Here is a 24316-nt window from a genome sequence, read left to right as displayed (position 1 = left end):
TAATATTCATAGGTATATAAGATCCTGCAAATGATGAATGAGTATGATAGTTTTCCCAATTTTTTAAAACAAATTATATTTGTACCATATGACATTATTAATGCACATTTTTTTTCTGAATTAGAAATAACATTGAGAATAAATCAAAGGTTTTGCATATTTAGTACTGAATTTTCCTGTATTATTTTGTTTTTTAGAATGTCCTTGAAAAGAGAAGAATTTTTGAAAGTTCATCAGGCTAAAATAAATAAATTTTATAAAAAAAATAATATGTCCAGTAATTCTCATTTTTTTTTCCATAATCAAACCTTTAACTGTTACTCTTTTGTACTCTGTAGATAAATATTGTTTGAAAAAAATCTATCCATTGTGGTTCTCAGATTAAAGAATCTCAATAACAGTATGCATACTGTATTTTATTCTGTCTGTATGAGTTAAAGTTATTTATTTTTTAATGTTTTAATGACTTTTGTAGTATATTTTGATTTTATTTTTTTTAAAAAAATTGAACTTTGTAAGCTGCTCAGAATCCCAAAAGTATGATGGGCAGGTATATAAATTTAACAAACCAAAATAATTCTAGACATAGAATACTGGAATATAACAGGTGACCTTAAAATAATATGTTCCCAAGTACATATTGGAGTGAACTCTTTCCCAGTCATTCTCCTAAAGATGAAGACGTAACCTGCATTTATTTTAGAAATGTGTCTTCTGAGCAAAACATGCTAGTTGTGCTGATAGAAAAGCAATTGAAATATTATAAAAAAATGAAAAATCCTTACAATATTTAAGAAACAATTGTTGCAGCATGATATCAATGACTATGATTGATATTTTCCTCCTTCCCTCCTCCTGAAAACTAAAAAGATAATAAAAACAACCAGAAGATGGACAAAGTGATAAATAATATTCCTGGCATATCTATTAGAACAGTGTAAAGTTTCTTTTCAAAGAGAAAAGGTGAAAGGACTTCGGAAAAGAGCTATTACTCGAAAGCTCATCAAGGAAGATTGAAAGAGCATAAGATCTCTTCCAGGAGAAGAAAAACAAACAAACAAACAAAAAAAGCAATAAAATGATGCACAGCAAGTGAAGCAGAAGAATGGCAGCATGTAACTGTGAGCGGCAGAAAGGTCAGGAGGCAGTCAAAAACCATGGCACTTAGTAACAGTTACCAGGCTCTGACTCACAAAACTAATATACCTGATCAAGGTTCGCCAATCAAAATCTCAGAAAGCATTCGGGTGAGCATGCAGATCTATGCTGCCCAGCAAAATGCAGGAATCACTTCGAAGAACAAAAAGTGAGTGGCAAAATTGATTAACAATTTCCTGTTAAGATGTATCAAACCTGCTTTGTGTGCTGTCAAACTCAAGCCCAGAGATGACGCAGTGAGATCCAGTTGAAGTCAATCCTTTATTTACTTAGACGGAATGGACAGAATCTTGCCAGACTAAAGCTATAACTCTCTGGGTGTATCCTGAGAGACTGTAGACTCTAGAGTCTAGAGTGTGCCTCCTTCTATCAAAGTAGACCTGACAAAATGTTTTCTTCAGATGTCCAACTTTATAATGTCAGTGACATCATACCAAGACTTTTCAACTCTATAGATTATTGCTAATTTCTGATGATACATGTTGGAACTAATGACATTGCAAGGGGGGGGGGAAGCTGTAATAGCTCAACAAAATTGAGGTGGTTTTGCTTTTTATGTGAGAAAAATATGTGAATCTATAGGAAGTTATATTTTAGAGCAGGTGAGTCCTGTTGGACTGGACTGGGTAAGAATTAAGAGAAAGAGAAACAAAGAAAAATAAAAGACAGTGCTGTGGGTTTTTGATAGGCCTCTGGGACAAGTTGAAGAGAAGGATGAAATCTTTCTGCACCAGATAACTATCTTGTCTATCAAATTTATTAACATTTTGCATGCAAAATAGACATTAAAACACAACAGAAAAATAAAAATAATGTGCAAACACAAAACTAAACATATGACTTTTAAAAAATATATAGTTCACCTTCACTTTCCTTATGGATCCATTACCAATTTCTTAAGATAGTCAGATGTTTAGTTGAGTCCTTCTCACATGTGCTGATGTTCACTAATGATATTACCTAGTTTGGATAATAAAACGTCTGCAAGAAAACAACCAAGCTCAGGGAGCAACAAGGATCCCTCATTTCAACCCTGAGCTACAAATATTTTCCTTTATTGGTATCAGGGTTCTTGTAGTGAATTTTGCAGCATGCAAACAGGTTGTACTTCGTGATCTTTTAAATTGATTTCAGCTCTTTGATTTAAAGGCAATTCAGTTAAATCATCTCTTTGAATTAAACCTCCAAATATAAATACTAGATAATTCAAATTCAAATAATTGAATTAATATGATTCAATGCAGCCAATCTTGGCTGCATTGAATCATATTAATTCAATTATTTGTCCTTGGGGATGCGCATATGCCTGTTATTTATTTAATTAAATCACACACAATTATTTCCAGAACAAACAGATTACAGGTCCTCGATTTATAACCACAACTGAGCCCAAAATTTCCATTGCAAACCAAGGCAGTCGTTAAGTGAGTTATCACATTTAAAACCTTTCTTGCCATAGTTGTTAATTAAATCACTGCAGTTGCTAAGTTAGTAACATAGTTGTTAAGTGAAACTGACTTCCCCATTGATTTTGTTAGAAGGTCACAAAAGATGATCATGTGACCCCTTTAGCCATTTTGCAATTCACAAAATGAATGCACCAAATGATATTGGGGGAGAAGGATAATACAGATAACATTTGCAATACACATCCTAGTTCAAAACAAAACAAAACAAGCATTATTCCATGTTTATAACTAAACAGTCAGAACGTTGCACCAGAAAATTACGAACAATTCTTGTAAAGAAGCAAAATTCAAAAGCTTTAGTGTACTCCATCAAACAAACTATGAGGATATGAAAGAAGATAATTTTCATTCCAGAGTAACAAAAGTGGAGTAAGTATTTTTCTTCCTCATGTTTGAAACTCTGTGAATTCATTTTCCTCCTGCAAATACTGAGGGAAATGCAAATTGTACAAAAGCAGCATTAAGATATTTCAGACAAATAGCTACATTCAAAATGTCAGTAAATGAAGAGTCAGAAATCTGTTCCCAGAGAATTAACAATGCAATCCTGAGTCTAGATACAGCTATTTAAAATGAAAATGTATTGGTTTTCATAGTGTTCTTTGCAGGTAAATGGTCTGCTAGGGCATATAGTATCAATTTACTTTCTTGATTTTCTCACCCAAAAAGTTATCTAGGAAATTTAGCCAAAAATATGAGAAAGTAGAACTGCAGATTTTAATAGGGTTGAATTCCTTAGGAACTTCCAGAAAGAAAAAGTGTTGCTAAGGAAACATTTCACTGATCCCCTATGGCCGGGTAAACCTAGCTGAACTAATGATGAGATAACCCTTTCATGATGGATTGTTTTTCCGATTGCCTCAGACACAGAAATTTTGTTTACACTCTCTAGAGAGTGCTGAAAAACTGTGAGATTTTATACAACATGCACATCTGAGTTACTACCAAACTTGAGATGGTTGAATGCCAGACCCAATGGTGGGCTTGGCTTTGTCCATTTGTCCTTTATACGAGGTGGGAAGAGAATCTAGAAATCTTTCCATCCATTTCAGTCATTGAGATTTTTCTCATGCTGTTGTTCCAAATAAGCAACAGCCTCCTCAAAGTTTGTCCCTTCTGAGAACTTTCCCAGAGTGGCATCTGTAGGCTCAGGGAGACAACTCTGACTTCACTCCACCAGCCACATCAGCCCATCTAAAAGATCAGGAGCCAGGAAGGGTGACTTCTCTGTCATTGTGTCTGCCCTCTGAAATGATATCACTCCAGAACGGTCCCAGAAATCCTTAAATCTTCACCATTTTCCCAGGCTTTCAGATAAGGTGTTTGTAGAGCCCTGACTTGTTGTATGATGTGTGTTTTAATTAGATACACACATCTTTTGTTTTAATTGTTTTTTAAAAATTATTATTTTTAAGTATAAGTCACTGCAATTGTTCTGGAGAACAGCAGCCTCCAAATCTAATAAACTGAAAGAAACCATTCCAGAGAACAATTGTCTGCTTCAGGCAGTGGATTAGACAGAGTTGGATGGGACGTTGGTTCCAGTTTGCCTCTTAGCCAAAGCCAGTGTTTGTAACAGATGTTTTATTTTATCTAATGATAGGATCATTCTGTCTCTGCTACTTTCTCAAGCCCAATTTCCTTAACCCGTGGCCTCTTTGACTATCATATTTGCTCCTTTCTTTTTTTTGTGCTTTGCCTTGCCCTGCCTTGCCCTGCCCTGCCCTTCATTTTTAAAGCTTTTCTTTCAAAGCTAACTTTCTTCTGCAAAATGCTCAACCCCTAAGCTGGCTAAGTATCTCTTACCACATGTTCATCCAGTTCTCTTATTATCTATCTGTTCTATAAGGTGGATTCCTCTTCTGAGTAATTTTAGGACTGTTTCTGGATGATTCTTTTACCAAGTTACCCATTTCCTTATTCAATGGAAAAAATTTTGATCTACAGTTGGTGTCCATTCTCAGTTTAAGAATCTCCAGTGGCTGGATTGAGTCTACAAATCATAGTTGCTATTGTTCAATGACAAAAAATCATCAGAAAGCAATAAAAATAACTAAGTGGATATGATAAGAAGAAACGCAAATTGTACATTATTTGAATTGCTATGAAAGAAAATACATTATGTATTTTGGTCTGCTTTAGTCTTTTTTACCGAAACCTGTAACCCTTCTAATTGTGACCAAGCCATAAAAATCTCTGATAGTTGAATGAATGTTCTCCCAAGTGACAGGTGTGTTATTCTAATGTCACCTCCTGCAGGAAAATATTAGGTCTTTATATTAAAAGTACTACTACTAAATGAGGCAAAGTAGGGCTTTTTGGAAGTAGATTTTTCCTCCACCATTATTTGGATAGGAAGTATTATATTTAAGACATAAACCAAACAGTATGAAACATTATGAGTAACAAGTATTATGATTTGTTTTGCAGCAAAGGGGGGGGGAATCTAATTTTGTTTTGAAATGCTATTTCAATGTGTTTCATACTGGGTATATGTTGTATCTTTCTATTAATATTAAAATGTTAATTTTGTCCAATTGCTTTTTATACCACATTAATATATCATTTATAAGATGCTAAATTCCAATGTTCAGAACTAAGTATGGTTTGATCTTGGAATCTTGTTATATTTATGTAGCTTTTATTAATCTTGATTCATCTATTTTTTATTTCTTTTTATAAACACACACATGTAACAATACAATTACAACTAAGTGATTTGTTGATGACTGAAACTTTTATCATATAACTAATAATTTGATGTGAATTGTGGTGTTTTATCTTATACAACATTGGATGAAAATTTAAATAATTGTATGCTTCTAATGCTGACACCTTAAATGGTAATTAATACTGATAGAATTTTTATTTTTCTCTTTTTATTCTCAATACTTTAATCTCTTTAAATAATAGAATATTACTAATTTTTAATTATATTACATAACATTAGTGCATTGAAATCTGCATTGAAACAATACAATGTATTATGTTTTACAATGTTACAATAAAAGAAAAAAAACTAAAACATTATGAAAGACATAGGAAGAACATATAATAATGAAAATATCATGCTTTGGACATAACTTTTAAAATTAGAGCTTGAGTGAATAGCATTTAACACAGCATTTAATGACTTTAAACTCACTTTAAAAATGTTTTCATCTATTTTCATAGCTTATATACTAAAGAATTAGCTTTTTATTCTTTGCAAGTCAAGAGAGTTTGAAAAGAGTTTACATTTTTCTTAAAGCAGAATACAATTTGTTTTAGGCTTTATCCAGTATTCGGGACTTGAAATAATTAAGCAAATTCACAAAAATGCAAGAATTGTTGTTTTTATTGAAGAAAAGAAGCCATAATGAAAGAATTCTAGCAACTGCTATTTTCAGGTATATGATTATTTATATAACCAATATTCAACACTTTTTCTCAATTTTTTACCTGCTTTATGATACAGGATGCTTGGCTTTCTTTTAGGTAGCAAGTCCAGTTTTCCTGTCTTTTATGCTTGCAGTGGTTAGATCAGTGCCCCCCAACCTTCTGGGCACCGTGGATCAGTTCTGTGTGAAGTGTTTTTTTCACGGACTGGGGACGTGTAGTCTCATGCACTGCCTGCATCCTGTCCATGTGTGGATGTGAGCTTTTCTTGCTTGTGTGGACCAGTTCCAGGAAGGCCATGGACTGGTGCCAGTCCACAGACTAGAGGTTGGTGAACCCTGAATTGGTCTACATAAGAATTCTTTCTCAAAAATTAGTATAGCGTAACAACCAAATCCTAACTCTAACTCATTAAAATCTACCTACCCCTCAATTCCTATCTCTAAATATGCTATTTTGAAGACATTCCTCTTCCTCTGCTCCATTTTGATCACATAAGCTACAGCAGAATTATTTTCAAGGAATTGGAAAGAATTCCAGAAAAATTCCCATTGTTCAGTTTAATCTTGAACAATACATATATGAAAAATAGCCATCTGTATTCATATCAACTAGAACTTTCTGTTAATTGAATGAGTCATGGTGACCAACTTCTGTATCATGTGAAAACAAAAACAAAACAGCACACTATGAAAAAAACTATCCCTCTCATAACTGAAAAAGTTTGTTGCATCTTGATTTGTATTCTTACCTCAATGTCTGGGCAGGATATAATTAGAAGTATTTGTAATTTTTAAGACAGAGTAACTCTGAGGAAATTCTGAGGTATGAGTGTCAAAAGTTCAAATTGCAAGGGAGACCATTTTTCCACGTGTAGCATTGTCATGCTTCAATTAGAAAGTTATTTCCCTTTTCTTCTGTCATATCAAATGTATACGGTATTGATTGCTGAACCTCCAATTATTTGGAAATTAACCTCTCAGCCTCATCCTGGAGAAATTTCTCAAGACTTAAAAGAAAAAATAAGAAATGTTAAGCAGCAAATAAAAATCTCAGTTTTGGACTAAAGGAGAAAGTTAAAGTGTGACAAAATCTTGCTATGGTAAAGTGTGTGTGGGGGGGCACATCATTTTTTTATATGTGTGTAAATACATACACTTCACCATAGTAGTCCCCACTGAATCCACCCTCTGACCAAATCATTTAGTGTTTTGTTTTGTTTTGTTTTTTAATTTGAGAGGAATCTTTTGCACGCATTATACTAAATGCAACTTTTCTGAAATCCTAGTTTGTTGACTAAGTGATAATGGCTTCATTCATGCACACATATTCCAAGAAACCAAACACAAACAACACACCACAAATTGTCATTGTATCACCTGTTAGAGAATTGATAGGGCTACTGGTATACTTCTATGCAAAATATTTAGAAACTGACCCTAGTTATTATGTTTCTTTGACTCTGCAGACAGCAGACAGCAATAGAGAGCAGAAGGACAAGCAATTCAGAGCAATGCTTTCTTGTGCGATTTGTGTGTAGTAGTATTATAGGAAATATAGGAAACTAAATGTGGGTAGGAGCATTTGCAGGGCATGGTTCAAATAGTCAAGATGGTAGCCATCATGCTGCTATTGAAGTAATACCTGATTTTTATGTGGGGTCCTTGATGCTCTCTGAGCTTAGTTGTTTTCTTGCAGACATTTCATTATCCAACTAGATGACATCATCAGTGCTAGAAGGGAATGGGATTTGCTCTGTGTTTATATAAAAGTTAGCTTGTCTTGTCAGTGTTGTTGGGGGGTGTTCTTGGTAGCTCCTTGATTAGACTTTTGTTTACTGTTTAATTGTTTGTCTCAGTTGGTGGTTCCTTGATTGGGTATTCTTTATTGCTTGATTGTTGGTCAGGTATTAATCCTGGAGTTAATCTCTGTTTATCTGGATGTTGATTGCTGGTGGGAGGCGTTTTGGTCTTTCTGTTTCCTCTGTATCTTTTTTTTTTTTATTGAAAATTTTTATAAATTTTTACAAAAAAACAGAAGAATAACAATACAACAAAAACCTAGACAAAAAACAAAACAAAACAAAACAACCCTTTCCCTAGCCCCCCCAAAACCCCCACTCCCTCCCCCCCCAGGAGCTTCCCAGAGCAGAATATAGGCTTAATTAAAAAAAATAAAAAAGTTATATGAAAAAAGAGAGTATAACTAAGATATATGTATGTATATAAAAATAAAAGTTATAAAAAAGCTAAATAATATTTTTTATATCCAATTTAAATTGTATAAACTTTATCTATTTATCCCAAACAGCAAAAAATTTCTCTTGCGATTGTTCTTTCAAAAAAGCCGAAATCTTTGCCATTTCCGCCAAATAAGACACTTTAAGAAACCATTCCTGCAAAGTAGGCAAAGATTCCTTTTTCCAGTATTGTCCTACTAACAGCCTTGCGGCTGTAATCAAGTTTAACATCAATATAACCTCCTTTGTGTCACAATCAGTAACTATACCTAACAAAAATAATTGTGGAGTAAATTTTACCCTCCTTCTAAAAATTCTTTGAATATTCCACCATATCTTAATCCAAAAGCTTTTATATTTCTACACGACCACCAAATGTGATAGTAGGTGGCATCCAAACAACCACATCTCCAACATTTAGGCTGTAGGTCAGGGTACATAAAAGACATTTTTTGTGGGTCAAGGTGCCATCTATAAAACATTTTATAAAAATTCTCCCTTAAATTCTGTGCTTGTGTAAATTTAACATTTCTCACCCAAATGGTTTCCCAGGTATCCAGTAGGACTGGTTCACCAAAATTTTGTGCCCATCTGATCATACAATCTTTAATTAATTCTGTTTCTGAGTCCAATTCCACTAGAACCCCATAAATTCTCTTAATATGAGTTAGTCTTTCGTCCTTCACTTGCTTAATAAAATTTTCATCTTCTCTGAGAAAACCCACCTTACGATCCATCTTCCATCTATCTACTAATTGCCTATATTGAAACCAAGAATAAGTAATGTTTTCATGTACTAACTCTTCCAATAGTTTTAACTGCCAATTTTGTCCATCCCATCTAAGTAACTGTGTATAAGACACCATGTCCATTTTAACCCCTCTTTTTATTCCTTCTATCGCATGCCAAGGAATAGCCCATAGTGGTACTTTAGAATCACTTTTATAATATTTTCTCCAAACCCTAAGTGTATCTTTTTAATTGTATGTCGGTATTATTTATTTCTGTCTGTTGATGGCTGATTTGTCTGAGTGCCAGGCTTCCAGCAATTTTCTAGCATTTTTAGACATGGCTTAGTTTAGTATATTCACAGTCTCACAGTTATTTTTTATGTGCAGGACACATAAAAAATGGTGGAATGTTGATTGCACTCCTATGACCACCATCTTTACTGTTTTGACCACACCTTGTGATTTTCCCTGAACATGGAAAAACTAAGATATAGCTCTGTCCCAAACATTGAGCACTAAAATAATAATAACAATAACAATAACAATAATAATAATAATAATAATAATAATAATAATAATAATAATAATTATTATTATTATTATTATTATTATTATTATTATTATTATTTAACCCCCAGTGAGGCACTACCTTGACGTGGTTCTGGGGCTTGTGTACTCTGACGAAGATGAGAGCTATCCCCAGTGAGGCACTACCTTGACATGGTTGTGGGGCTGGTGTACTCTGAGCAAGATGAGAGCTATGCCAGAGGTTCAACCATACTGGACAGGTCTCATCAGAGGAGTCAGAAAAAGAGTGTCTCTCCCATAAAAAATATGGTGAGACATAAATTGCAGAGTGCCATACCGGCTTGGATGTCGCCCAGGTTAACAAGGTCCGCGCTAGATATTGGAGTTCCTGGATATCTGGTGAAAAATGGGTTACAGGACTCAGGACTGTTGGCTGAGCAACCAGGACCAGCAGCTGCAGAACTACTGGAAGAAAAGGGGTTTGCCCATCGCAGATACACAGTGATTGAAAACAAAGAAATAATGACCTGTTACTACAGATCAAGTCCAACAAGAAGAGGATATCTAAAACAAATGCACCAGTTCTGGAAAGAATAACATCCAGAATCAGAAATAACAGAACAGAGATTAGCAGATCAAAGCCGATTTATAATACGAAATAAAGTATTCACAGAAACAGAATTGGACGAACTGCAAAGGTTTACCCAGGGCAAAGAAATCAAAGCCTTACCAGAAGTAATTCAGAATGTAGAGGCAAACCAGGGGGAGTTGGCAGTGAAGGAATCCAGCAGAGATATACAACTGTTCTCATTTGGAAACCAGGCACCTCTACCTCAGGAAGAACAAAACCCTCTAAATAAAGAAATAAAAGAATTGAAACAAAGAATAACTGAGCATCTAGAACAGCACAAAAACAACAGAATAAGGCTGCCTGCATTGAAGCTTGTTCCAAAGAAACAGCTAGCACAAGCATTAAAAGATCCAAATACTGCAATATCAAGTATAAGCACCAATTCACTGCAAGAAACAAACCAACTAATGTACAGGACAGCTGCAGTTATAACTGAATACTTGGGATGCAAAATCAACTGAATACTTTGGGATGCAAAATCAACAAAGAAGAAAAACAAACAAAGAGTGCACCACAAAAATGAAAGTTTAGACTAGAAAATAAGATCAGCAAGTTAAGATCACATGCAAGCAAGCTAGAACATATGAAAGAAAAGAAGCTGAAGAACAAGAAGACCAAAGAATAACTAATCAAGAAATACCACTTAGAAACAAGGAAGATCAAGGAAGCACTGGAAATAATAAAGCAACAAATAACAGCTATAGCCAGGAAAATCAGTAGATATGAAGCTGAATTGCAAACTATAGGCAGAACCTCCAATTTCAATCCAATCAGAAACGTTTCTACCAATCCATCAATGGAGAAACTACAAGGAATCAGTCAGTACCTGACAAGGAAGAAACAGTGCAGTTCTGGAAGCAGATATGGGATAACCCAAAGAAATACAACAAGGATGCGGCTTGGTTAAAAGAAGTGGATGCAAATAAAACAGAAGTTGAAATGAAAGAACTAGTAATAACAACAAAAATGGTAGAAAAAAAGCAAGGAAAATCGAAAATTGGTCAGCACCAGGTGAAGATGAACTGCATGGGTTTTGGTTGAAACATCTAACTGTTATACACCCACTCATTGCCAAGCAGTTCAACAATATACTACAAGGAGGAGAAATTGAAAAGTGGCTAACAACTGGGAAAACCTACCTAATAATGAAAAATCCAGCAAAAGGGGCAACACCAGGCAACTACAGGCCAATTACCTGCTTACCAACAACTTTCAAATTACTAACTGGTGTGGTAGCTGATGCAGTACAACAGCATCTAGTTGAAAACAATCTCTTTCCACCTGAGCAGAAAGGAAACTGCCCCAATAGCAGAGGAACAAAGGATCAACTCCTAATAGACAAAATGATCTTGGAAAACTGCAAGAAAAGGAAGACCAACCTGAATGTGGCATGGATTGACTACAAAAAGGCATTTGACTCTCTGCCACATGACTGGATAATAAAGTGCCTAGAAATAACAGGAGTCAGTAGAAACATCAGAAAATTTGTGCAAAGATCGATGGCACAACGGAAGACACAGTTGCAGATCAATGGTGAGAGGCTGGGAGAGGTTCAAGGAGAATTATCATTACTAGATTGCACTGTTTCCTCTGTCAACAATACACTCAGGACATGGCTATCAAACATCAAAACATCTACCAGACTATCCATCTCCTTTACATGGATGATCTGAAGCTGTATGGAAAAACATCATCTGAAATAGAATCGCTGCTCAACACTGTCCGTATATATAGCCAAGATATTGTTATGGAGTTTGGCTTGGACAAATGTGCCACACTTACTATCAAACAAGGAAAAATAATGAAAACTGAAGGAATCAAGATGCCCCACGAAAATAACATTAAGATTCTGGATGAGGAAGAGTACTACAAATACTTGGGTATCCTTCAAGCTGACAACATCAAGCACACTGAACTCAAGAAAAAGATTAGAGGTGAATACATCAAGAGAGTGAAGAAGATCTTAAAGTCCAAACTCAATGGAGGAAATACCATACAGGCAATCAACACCTGGGCAATCCCAGTCATTAGGTACACAGCTGGAATAGTGGACTGGACTCAAGCAGAACTAAAAGCAATGGATAGGCAGACCAGAAAAATAATGACAATGAATCATGCCCTTCATCCACGCAGTGACATTGACAAACTTTATCTACCAAGGCAAATAGGTGGGTGTGGAATGCTACAAATACATCAGATGGTTGAAGAAGAAAAAAATGGCTTTGGAAGAATATCTGAAGAACAATGATGAAGATGCACTGAAATTAGTATATCAAGAAGGCTTACTGACTACTGGAGAGACCAAACTGGCCTACAAGAAAGTCCAAATGAAGAACAGAATAGAGGCATGGGAAGACAAAGCACTACATGGCCAATAGGTGAAAAAATAGCTGGGAAAGCAGATAATAATAAGACCTGGCAATGGCTAAGAGCAGGAAAATTGAAGAAAGAGACCGAGGGACTAATTCTGGCTGCACAAGACCAAGCCTTAAGGACAAATGCATACAAAGTCAAAATTGAGAAGACAGCAACAGACAGCAAGTGCCGCCCATGCAAAGAAGCTGAAGAAACAGTGGATCACTTGGTAAGCTGTTGCAAGAAGATTGCACAGACTGACTACAAGCAGCGGCATGATAAAGTAGCAAGAATGGTGAATTGGAAGATTTGCAAAAAATATCATTTGCCTGTAAGGAAAAACTGGTGGAATCATAAAATAGAGAAAGTCATAGAAAATGATAAAATTAAACTGCTCTGGGACTTCAGAATTCAAACAGACAAGCACCTGCAACATAACACCCCAGACTTAACAATTGTCGATAAGAAAGACAAAAAAGTCTGGATAGCGGACGTGGCAGTGCCTGGAGACAGCAGAATAGACGAGAAAGAACTGGAGAAGATAACAAAATACAAAGATCTACAAATAGAAATAGAAAGACTGTGGCAAAAGCAAGCAAGGGTAGTACCAATAGTAAAAGGCTCCTTGGGTGCAATCCCAAAACAACTGGAGCACCACTTGAACACTATTGGCATTGACAAATTCGCTATTAGTCAATTGCAAAAGGCGGCCTTACTAGGAACTGCTTCCATCCTGCGACAATATCTGAAATATCATCAAACATCCACATCTGCCTGGGTAAGGACTCGATAGGTAGACAAAATGCCAAATCCAGTCTGAACATCTGGCTGACTGTGCGATGATCAATAATAATAATAAAAAAGATGGGAGGAACCTGCCCTATACCATTTCAGACAAACATTTGTCCAGTCCGGTGTTGGAGCATTCACAACTTCTGGAGACAGGTTGTTCCACTAATTGTTCTAACTGTCACAAAATTTCTCCTTAGTTCTAGGTTGCATCTCTCTTTGGTTAGTTTCCATCCATTGCTTCTTGTCCTGCCTTCAGGTGCTTTGGTGAATAGCTTGACTCCTTCTTCTTTGTGGGAGCCCCTGAGATATTGGAACACTGCTATCATGTCATCCCTAGTCCTTTTCTTCATTAAACTAGACATGCCCAATTCCAGCAACTGTTCCTTATATGTTTTAGCCTCCAGTCCCCTAATCATCTTTGTTGCTCTTCTCTGTACTCTTTTTAGAGTGTAAACATCTTTTTTACATCACGGTGATGTAAATGGATGCAATATGCCAAGTGTGGGCATTTTACCGAGGCATTGTATAGTGTGGGCATTACCAAGGCATTGTAAAGTGGTATTAACACTTCACGTGATCTTGATTCTATCCTTCTGTTAATGCAGCTTAGTATTGTGTTGGCATTTTTGGCAGTTGCATCACACTGCTGGCTCATATTTAAGCGATTGTCCACTAGGACTCTGAGCGCCCTCTCACAGTTACTACTATTGAGTACTACCTATACTATACCTGTGGATTTGGTTTTTCTTGCCTAAATGTAGAACCTTACTTTTTAGGCAACTTCTCGAATGTATTTTTTTCCAAATGGTCCAATAAAAGAAATTATGAAGACTTTTCATTAAAAGCTACCCTTAACTCAATTACATGCATGTGTGTATACATGCATTTGTGTTTGCTACTTGAATCATTAATCCATTCTGTATTCCTTGGCTCAGATGAAGAAAAAATAAAAATTACTTTTGAAAGTTGGAAGAGCCAACAAAGTAACTTCACCCTGTGGGGTTCTAGAAGTTCTTAATTTAAACTATGAATCACTTGCCAAACCTAGAGAGAGGCTTCTAAATTTCTTTCCTTTGGGGGTGATTCTGTCTTTTGTTCTGCACTATATATTTTCAGCCTTTGGAACAAGCTACAGCACTTGAATAGCTGATGGTAATCTTTTTACTTAACCATGGTCGACCTGCCTGTAGAAAATATGTGGATTTTTTTGTGTGCATGTGCTTTATATTTTTTCTATTGGTAATGACAGAACCTCTGGAAAGTCATGTTATCCACTGATTGCACAAAGAAGCTTAATGTCTAAATTTAGAATGCTTGCTTTGCTTCTTTAAAAATGAGTAAGGAAGATGAATAAAGGGAACTATTTCTGGATTTCAAGAAACTGAGACCATTTCAATCTCAGTAAAATGCACTGATCTGCAGACCATTTAGCCAAGCATTTATTACCGATCATCTTAATTGACTGAATTTGGGTTCAAGACATAAGTTGATCATCATAGGATGATCTCAAAAAATGTGTGAGGCTCTACATTTTCAAAATGTTTGATCTTTCAAACATTGTAGGTGGAGTAGTAATCAAATATAAAGAAAAAGTGAAATAATAAGGCACAGTTGCACTTTGGCTTACAATATACATAAACAGGTGCTGTTGGAGTGCCATTTGTAGAGTGGTATCTGTGCCTACTGGAATTCTGAAATACACTTGGTATCAAAAAAGGATCCCAAGCCCTAGTTTATCACCTAAAAGACCTATTCTGGTGAGGCCCAAATTGAGATGAATGAATGAATGAATGAATGAATGAATGAGTGAATGAAGCTTTAGTAAATGAAGTAATAGTAATAGTAATAGTAGTAAAGTTGGAAGGGACCTCGGAGGTCATCTAGTCCAACCCCCTGTTCAGGCAGGAAACCCTACACCATTTCGGACAAATGGCTGTCCAGTCTCTTCTTAAAAACTTCCAGTGATGGAGCATTTACTGCTTCTGGAGGCAGGCTGTTCCACTGATTAATTGTTCTCACTGTCAGGAAGTTTCTCCTTAGTTCTAGTTTGCTTCTCTCCTTGATTAGTTTCCACCCGTTGCTTCTTATCCTGCCTTCAGGTGCTTTGGAAAATAGCTTGACTCCCTCTTCTTTATGGCAGCCCCTGAGATATTGGAATACTGCTATCATGTCCCCCCTTGTCCTTCTCTTCGTTAAACTAGACATATCCAATTCTCGCAACCGTTCCTTATATGTTTTAGCCTCCAGTCCCCTAATCATCTTTGTTGCCCTTCTCTGTACTCTTTCTAGAGACTCAACATCTTTTTTACATCGTGGTGACCAAAACTGGATGCAGTATTCCAAGTGTGGCCTTACCCAGGCATTGAAGAGTGGTATTAATACTTCACGTGATCTTGATTCTATCCCTCTGTTAATGCAGCCTAGCACTGTGTTGGCCTTTTTGGCAGCTGCAGCACACTGCTGGCTCATATTTAGATGATTGTCTACTAGGACTCCGAGGTCCCTCTCACAGTTACTACTATTGAGCATGGTGCCACCTATGCTGTACTTGTGCATTTGGGTTTTTTTGCCTAAATGTAGAACCTTGCTTTTTTCACCATTGAATTTCATTTTGTTAGTTAGTGCCCAGTGTTCAAGTCTGTCCAGATCCTTCTGTATCTTAAGCCTGTCTTCTGGAGTGTTGGCTATTCCTGCCAGCTTGGTGTCGTCTGCAAATTTGATGAGTTCCCCATCTATTCCTTCATCCAAATTGTTGACGAAGATGTTGAAGAGTACTGGGCCCAGAATTAATTAATTAATGAAGCCTTAGTAAGATTCCACAGAATACTGCATGCAGTTTTGGTCACCATGTAAAAAAGATGTAGAGACTCTGGAAAGAGTGCAGAAAAGAGCAATAAAGATGATTAGGGAACTGGAGGCTAAAACATATGAAGAATGGTTGCAAGAACTGGATATGCCTAGCCTAGTATTTTCCAAAGTACCAAAAAGAAAGACAAAAAACAATGGATGGAAACCAATCAAGGAGAGAAGCAACCTAGGACTAAGGAGAAATTTCCTAATAATTAACCAGTGGAACCTCTTGCCTTCAGATGTTGTGGGTTCTCCATCACTGGAGGCTTTTAGGAAGAGACTGGTCTGAAATGGTATAGGGTCTCCTGCTTGAGCAGGACATTGGATTAGAAGACCCTCAAGGTCTCTTCCAACTCTATTATTCTGAATCTGCTGTTTGCATTATATGAGAAAATCTCATATAACTGCTTTAAACTATACTATTAGCCAAAGGATAATTAAGATAATTAAGATTTTTTTTGAAGTACACTATCAAACTTTCTGAAACTAGTGTCTCCTGAGATCTTAGACTCACAGTATTTATGTGAAAATTATTATTGGATGCAAAATCACTTTTCCCTCTTTTTATCAAAACAAAGTGAACCCTTCCTACTGAAGTCCAGACAGACCCTACTCTATTGGCCCTTCACAAGTCCCTGAAGATCTAAATCTTATTCCAGGCAAAATGGGCAGGTTTGTAGTTGGGAGCTTTAGCTTAGATTTCTAATGGCTTTTTATGTTTACTGAGCCCTGATCAGATTTTGTTTGGGTTGTGATTTATTCTAATGCTTACTTTTTTTTTGGTTGCCATCCAAAATTTCTCAGATGGATGGGCTGCCATATAAATTGGATATATGATAAATATAAAAAGTAATAAATAGGTAGCTAAGTAGTAAAATATTACTACAGTAAGCTAGTAGTAATGCAATACAATTCAAATAATTAATATGATTTATAAATATTAAGAGGTCAATATGACATGGTAAGTAAAGGAAAACTTTTTGGGAGAGATAGGTGAAGCCGATTTTTAATTTATTCTTTGTTTTCTACTTTTCATAATTGGATAGATTTTTTAAATAATTAATGTCTCATGTTTGACACATTTATGAAACAAAAATAATACCACCTTCTTTCCCAGGCTTTATCTATATATAAAGGGAGAGTGATTGATCCAAAGTCTTTAGCCCAACTAAATTCTAGAAAAGAGGATTGATTGAATCTGGATCTTCCCAGTACCATTCCATCACCTTTTGTACTGTATTGACTTTTCCTCCATCTTGCTCAGAATTACTCCATATAGAAGCTAAAAGTCTTTCTCAGAGTAATCTGGAGATCTTGATGATTAAATCTGGCATAAACAGCAGTTTACCCAGAGTGCTGTCCAGCCAATTAATTCCAGTCATTAGACTGTTTGTTTTGCTGAATCCTTGTTATGCCCTGGGCATTTTAGTTTTCTTTGTAGTAAGTACTGTATAAAGTACAGAAAGATATGAGCTCAGGGGTGCTGCCACTCCTATCCACTCTGACTATGGGATTAGTCACTTCTGATATCATGTTAAATTTTCTATCTGAGGGTATGACATCAAGGATATTTGTCAATACACTATATTATATATCTCTTCTAACTGGTAAAATGCAGGCAACAGTATTGTGGATTGCACAGCAGACACTAGATTAGAGAACCTAACTTGCATAGATAGGTATACTTAACATAAAACTGGACTTCAGTTAAGTTTGTGGTATACTGGCCAAAAGATATAAAACTGATAAGAGGTATCCTTGCTATTTCAAGGACTGCTATATAGAACACAGTACAACTGAGCTGTTAAACTAAGTTATATCTCTGTCTTCCTAAACAAGCATTGTGTGAAGTCTTAATGCAGGGGTCCCCAACCCCTGGGCCATGGCCCACTTCTGAGCTATTTGGAATTGGGCCACATGAGTGGCTGGCTGAAGCACACATGCACACTTCAACTGCAAGGGCTGTGTGTGTGCATGCCAGCCTGCCACTTGTGCAGCCCAGATCTTCTCTTCCGTCCCCTAGCAGGGCCAACAAGCCACAAAGGTTGGGGAGCACTGTCTTAATGCACCAAAGCCATGATGCATGGCAGAGTTTAACATCAGGTCATTTTGTGGTGGTTGTGGGTGCAAATGAATGGAAGAGTCTATGGGTGTGTGATTCTTGCTTGTTGCAGTCCAATGGATAGTGATAAAGGAAGATCCCAAGATAACATGTAGTAAAATTGCTTTATTGGTCACATACAGTATAGACATTATTTGTATCTTAGATTTTTTTTTTTAAAAAAAGCAGCTGTAAAAGGAGATGTGCAAAAAGTATTATATATACTTTCATTTGAAAGTATATATATATACCTATATCATTTATATCTATCTACCTATCTACCTACCTACCTACCTACCTACCTACCTACCTACCTACCTTCTATCTATCTATCTATCTATCTATCTTTATCTGCCATATATATACACAGTCTAATAGCTGGAATTAATTGGCTGGACAGCACTCTGGATAAACTGCTGTTTATGCCAGATTCAGTCATCAAGATCTCCAGATTACTCTGAGAAAGACTTTTAGCTTCTACATGGAGTAATTCCTGAGCAAGATGGAGGAAAAGTCAACACAGTACAAAAGGTGATGGAATAGTACTGGGAAGATCCAGATTCAATCAATCCTCTTTTCTAGAATTTAGTTGGGCTAAAGACTTTAGACCAGTCACTCTCCCTCAGCCCAGCCCATCTCACACAATTGTGAGGAAAAATTGGAGAAGGCTCTGATTACTTCCTTGAGTACTTCCTTGAACATCTGTATGATAGATGAGATAAAAACTCTATCAGAGAAATAAATGCATGATTAACTGTTTTTTATATTCTGTATGATATACTCATACTATTCCTATTGAAAGCAATGTTTTCAAAAAGTCTAAATCACATTTGACTGGATCCATACTGAAAGACATCATATTTATTGAGTTATTCACTCATTCATTTATCAGATTTTTACCTGCATGCCCCTGCAAAGCCAATGGGCTTAGAACATTAGCTAATAAAAAAAGCCCTCTAGTTAACATTAAAACATACATGCCAGCAATAATAAGAATATTATGCTTAAAATGTCACTTTGATTTTCTGTTATCTTAATGTTCCTGAACTGGGGAGCTTTTGTTTAGATTAATTTATTTTGAAATTTAATTTCAAAAAGAAGCAAATTTACAGGATCTGACAGAGATCTACAAGGTTTGGCAATCTCTTCAGGCCACAATGGGCCTCCCATCCTCACCCTATAAAATTAATAAACTGAAATCTTGCAAGATTAGGAATATCACTCTGATATTTTACAAGATCTCATTTTATCAAAATCCAAAAATCTTGCAAGATTTCGCTGGTCTCTTGCAAAATCTTGCAAAAAATGTGATTGCAAGATTTGGTCTATATTAAAAAGGAGTAAAATAACTTTATTTCAGTTTAATTGGAGTTAAACTATATTGCTAGCTGTATGCAACACCTATGACTTTATTAAATCTTACTCCAAGGAATATCAATGTATTAACATTATTATGTATCTTATCAGCAAAGTCAGCATCATGCAATTAATGAATGGAAGGCTTTGCTGCAGATTTAAAAGATAAATATAATATCGAGTTCCTTGTTTCAAAGATGCTATAATTTGACAAAATGAATTACCCACCAGAGCTGTTTTACATACCTTCATCAAGCTATGCTTCATAAAAATGGAAAAGCTGAAGAAAAAGAAAAAAAAAAGAATCAAGTGATATAATACAACTCATTTGTCTTTTATAACTAGGAAGACAAAGTCTCTTGGAGCTAATGTTTCATTTGCTTGCATTATTAAAAAGACTATCTGCCAGAAAGAAGAATGAAACTGAATACCACCTTTTCAACAGAAAGCTTTTCTTTGTATACAGTCTTCTTTTCATTTGTATTTTATGTTCTGCTTTTATTACAAGAAGGAACAAGTGAGGGTAGAAATAATGCTTCATTAATATTGTTCAACTTGAGATCCAAGTATGAGGAAGAGAATTCATATACAGAAAAACTTTTGCCTATGCATAATCCATTTTTATATACCTAGAGCAGGAGTCCCCAACCCCCAGTCTATGGACCAGTACTGGGCTACAGCATGCCAGTACACAGTACACAGTCCACACAAACAAGCAAAGCCCCATCTATGGGATGCAGGTAGCACACAAAATCATGCACCCTCCAATCTGTGGAAAAGCCTCTCTCCATGGAACTGGTCCCTTGTGCCCAAAAGGTTGGGGATATCTGCTGTAGAGAACAACACATAAAAATAAAAAACCCAAAACTTTTGTATGCTTGTGTGTACATACACTCCACATGGACACACATCTTATACATATATATTACAAATTCAATCTAAAAACTGGCACTATGGTGATGATTAAGATTCTGCATCAGTAGCCTGGAAACCCAATGTCTTGTTTTGACATAAGCACAGGAGCTAATAGGATGACCAGTTACTCTCTCAGTCCAAATTAACATCTGGCTCTGAGATAAATCAGCTGAGAAATAAAATCCCTTGTTACATCATGTACTGATAAGCTTTGCAATAAAAACTAAGCACGCACAGGGCAAAACAAGCAGAGACTGTGGTGGAAGAAAACATTAAGAAGATCTCTAAAAATTGCATTGAGGCATTTAGAAAAGGTGGGAGAGAAATCAATATTGACAATATCTAAATTCCAAAATATTTTTGCATCAATAGTTTAAGAATCCAACCAATTCTCTGGGTATTTCTGTAGCATAGAAATTAGTTAATATAGGCAAATATCTTATCCTGTACAATAACAGCATTTATACTCTCAGGAAACCTCTGTGACTATTTTTCAATTTGGGTCATCCTGGTCTTCTCCTTCCTTCCTTCCTCCCTCCCTTCCTTCCTTCCTTCCTTCCTTCCTTCCTTCCTTCCTTCCTTCCTTCCTTCCTTCCTTCCTTCCTTTCTTTCTTTCTTTCTTTTTTTCTTTCTTTCTTTCTTTCTTTTTCTTATTTATTTACATATTTGTATTCTGCAGATCAAAATTATTCTCAGCAGCTCATATACAAAAAATGTAATATAAAACAACCAATACAAAAAGAAAAATATAACAACATTTAGAACAAAGAAGACACAATCAAAAGGTGGCAACATCATATCACATCCAATTAAATCAGGGGAGGGTCACCTGAAACATCAAGGGTCACAGCCTGATCTCTTTACGAAGGCAGTTCCATTGTGTCTTCTTCCTTCAGCCCCTAAACTTACCAGAGTGTAGGATTTACAATAGTTTTTTCCTATTGTTGGCTGTAATTGTTGGCTGGCTGGTGCTCCTAAAGATATCTGGGTGGTAAGCTATGAAGTGCTTTTTAGGTCAAAATCAGTATCTCAAACAGAACTTGGAAACCAGGTAATCAATGCAGAGTCCCCAAAACCAGTGTTATGTGCTACCAGCATTTGGCTGGTAACAAAAGTCTTTAGTTTGTGTGTTGGTGACCATTCTTTCTTTTCCAGCAGAAGGGAGAGGAAACCTCTATTGAATGAGACTCTTGTTGATATGACAAGGTATCCTCAGCTCTAATCCATAGTTATGTATCAAACAATGAGCTTGCAAAATGAAGGAAAAGAGCAGAACTACTGTATATTTTGGACACTAATACTAAATGGCTCAATTTGTTCCACTTGTTTCATCCAACAGCACTTCAGGCTTAATTGGATTTTGAAAACCATTTTTTTTTCTTTCCAAATTCTGTTACTGCAAATTAGTAGTAACACTGCCTACTCTAAGGAACCATTATTGTAATAAGATATTTCAAATGGTGAAAATATCTGCAGATGATAGTGATTTATAGCAAGGATAATTTCATTTCATTGTAAAATACTTTTAATTTTTATTTTACTTTACTACTGAACCAAAAAGATACTAATTTTGTCTTTAATTTAACAAAGCATAGTTATGGTTCCTTTTTTAATGGCATCATTGTGTTTTGCTGATGGAAAATACTGAAAATAAGTACGTTTAATATAAAAAATCATATCAAAACTATTTTTACATCTGTTGGTATCTGTAAATGGAAGCCACAGCAAGCATAAAAATGGCAAAAAAATATCAATTTTTAAGTTCTATTAAAGTTCTATGTCCAACATTCACAACTTTACAGCACACATCACATAGTAAAACATCTACTGGCTGATATGTACAATTAATTTAGTAACAATTGTTTATTGGATGCTAATATGAAAAATGCTTTTCAGCTACAAAGAAGCTAGCCTTTTGTGTGTGTGTGTGTGTGTGTTTTCCATTAAAACACATAACAATGGTAGGAAATGTATGACATTGGAACTTCAAACCATAAGTTAAAAATTTACAGTAATAATTTATTTTTGATAGATTGATTTAATTCAACATAGGCAAAGCTCAATTCGAAACTTTCTCTGAGTGGCTCACATATAATGAACAATAAAAATACAAGCTTTTTCTTTCTCAAGTAATAAAATGTAGTTTGTGGCATTATTTGTATCAACATCAAACTACCGGTAGTTGCTGTTGATGGCAAACCCTTTGATTTTTCTGTGCTGTCTCCTATGGGTGGGACTAAAAGCAGAACAATTTTCTGGGAATGCTAACTTCTATCTGGAACCTTCTTTCTTGTATTAATCTCCCAGGAAATTTATGGTAGTAGACCATAGTAGATTTACCATACACAAAGGGAATTTCCTGACCAACCATTCTGGTCAGGCTCCAAACCCTCAGAAGCAGTTTTGAAGGCAATCTAAAATGACCTTTTCTTCTGCCAACTTGAAATGCTGAGAACAACTGCCCTGGTCTAAGTTGCAACAATAAAAATCCCTTCACTTCCATTACTTAATCCCTTACTTCCACTTCTTAGAAAGAAAACCCCACAGTTTTTGCTTGACCCTTTGCAAATTTCACTTCTGCTTGTTTCCACTTGGCTATTGAGGAGAAGCTGAAAAACAGTTGAGCTAGCAATATATCTTGTTCTTATTCACAAGATGGCAGGAAAAAGAAATATATGTGTAGGAAAGGGAGAAAGGCTATCAGCAGGGGAAGAAATGCAGAAAGCAAATTCTTTTCCTAGCATGTGGTAACAAGATTCTAGAATACTGAGCCAATATTATAATATCATAAGTTGAACTTATCTTTGTATTTTGTGCAGGGAAGGGTCTTTATATAAAACAATTAATCCAGGAGCAATCAAACTGGAAAGGAGGAAATGGCTCATAGCTGATATTTGCTCTCTGTATAATTGGAGACACATATTTGTCAACTAAATAGATCTACTAAGGCTGTATAGACTTAAAGCAATCATCCATAACTAATCTGTTAAAGTAGCATTCCATTATTAAAATGTGGAGAGGGGGTGATGGGTGGAAAATAAAAAGATCAGCCAGAACAGAGCTTAACAGCCAATCACAGCTTCCTGTATGATAGCTATGTTTACAGGTTCAGTTGTTACATTCACATTTCAGATGCTATATATGCTTAAATTGACATATGCACTGCTAAAAATGCAATAGGTGAAGTGATCCAAAGCAGATTTGCTGAGTATGGATAGGAATATTACCAAGAGCACTGAACCAGGCTTGCTGTCTCAGATATAACTGTTTAGCTTACTGCTGGCTAATCATACAAAACAAAATTGCTTTGAATGCCGTATGTGTGCAGTACCTATTCACCTGTAGCACAGCACCATTCAACTGGAATGGAAAACCCATCTGGCATGGCCTGCTTATTCCCACAGCACGATAATTATTCCCCAGGAACAGAAATTGGCCATCTTGTTTGTCTGACCCGGAGACATTAAATAATGGCTCGGGAAAATCCTGAAGCCATACTTTAAGGCAGTGTTTCTCAACCTTTGCAGCTAGAAGATGGGTGGACTTCAACTCCCAGAATTCTTCAAACTGCCAAGATTGAGAAACATTGCTTTAGGACATTTTCTCTAAAGTAAATTTTCTTTTCTTCAGAAGATTAGCCCTTTCAGGATTTCATTGTGTGGGAATTGAAAGAGGAAATTCTAGGCCCAAAGCATCTGCATATGGAGCTTGAGTTGGCAGCCAGTGGTACAGCTTGATTAAGGAACAACTGAAGGAGTGTCATCCATTTTGACTGACAATTCACAAGATGGCTCAGCCATTAGAGCAAGGGTC

This window comes from Crotalus tigris, unplaced genomic scaffold (assembly GCF_016545835.1).
Source record: "Crotalus tigris isolate CLP2741 ecotype Arizona unplaced genomic scaffold, ASM1654583v1 scf7180000017850.1813134, whole genome shotgun sequence".
NCBI lineage: Eukaryota > Metazoa > Chordata > Lepidosauria > Squamata > Viperidae > Crotalus > Crotalus tigris.
This window is presented reverse-complemented; position numbering follows the sequence as displayed.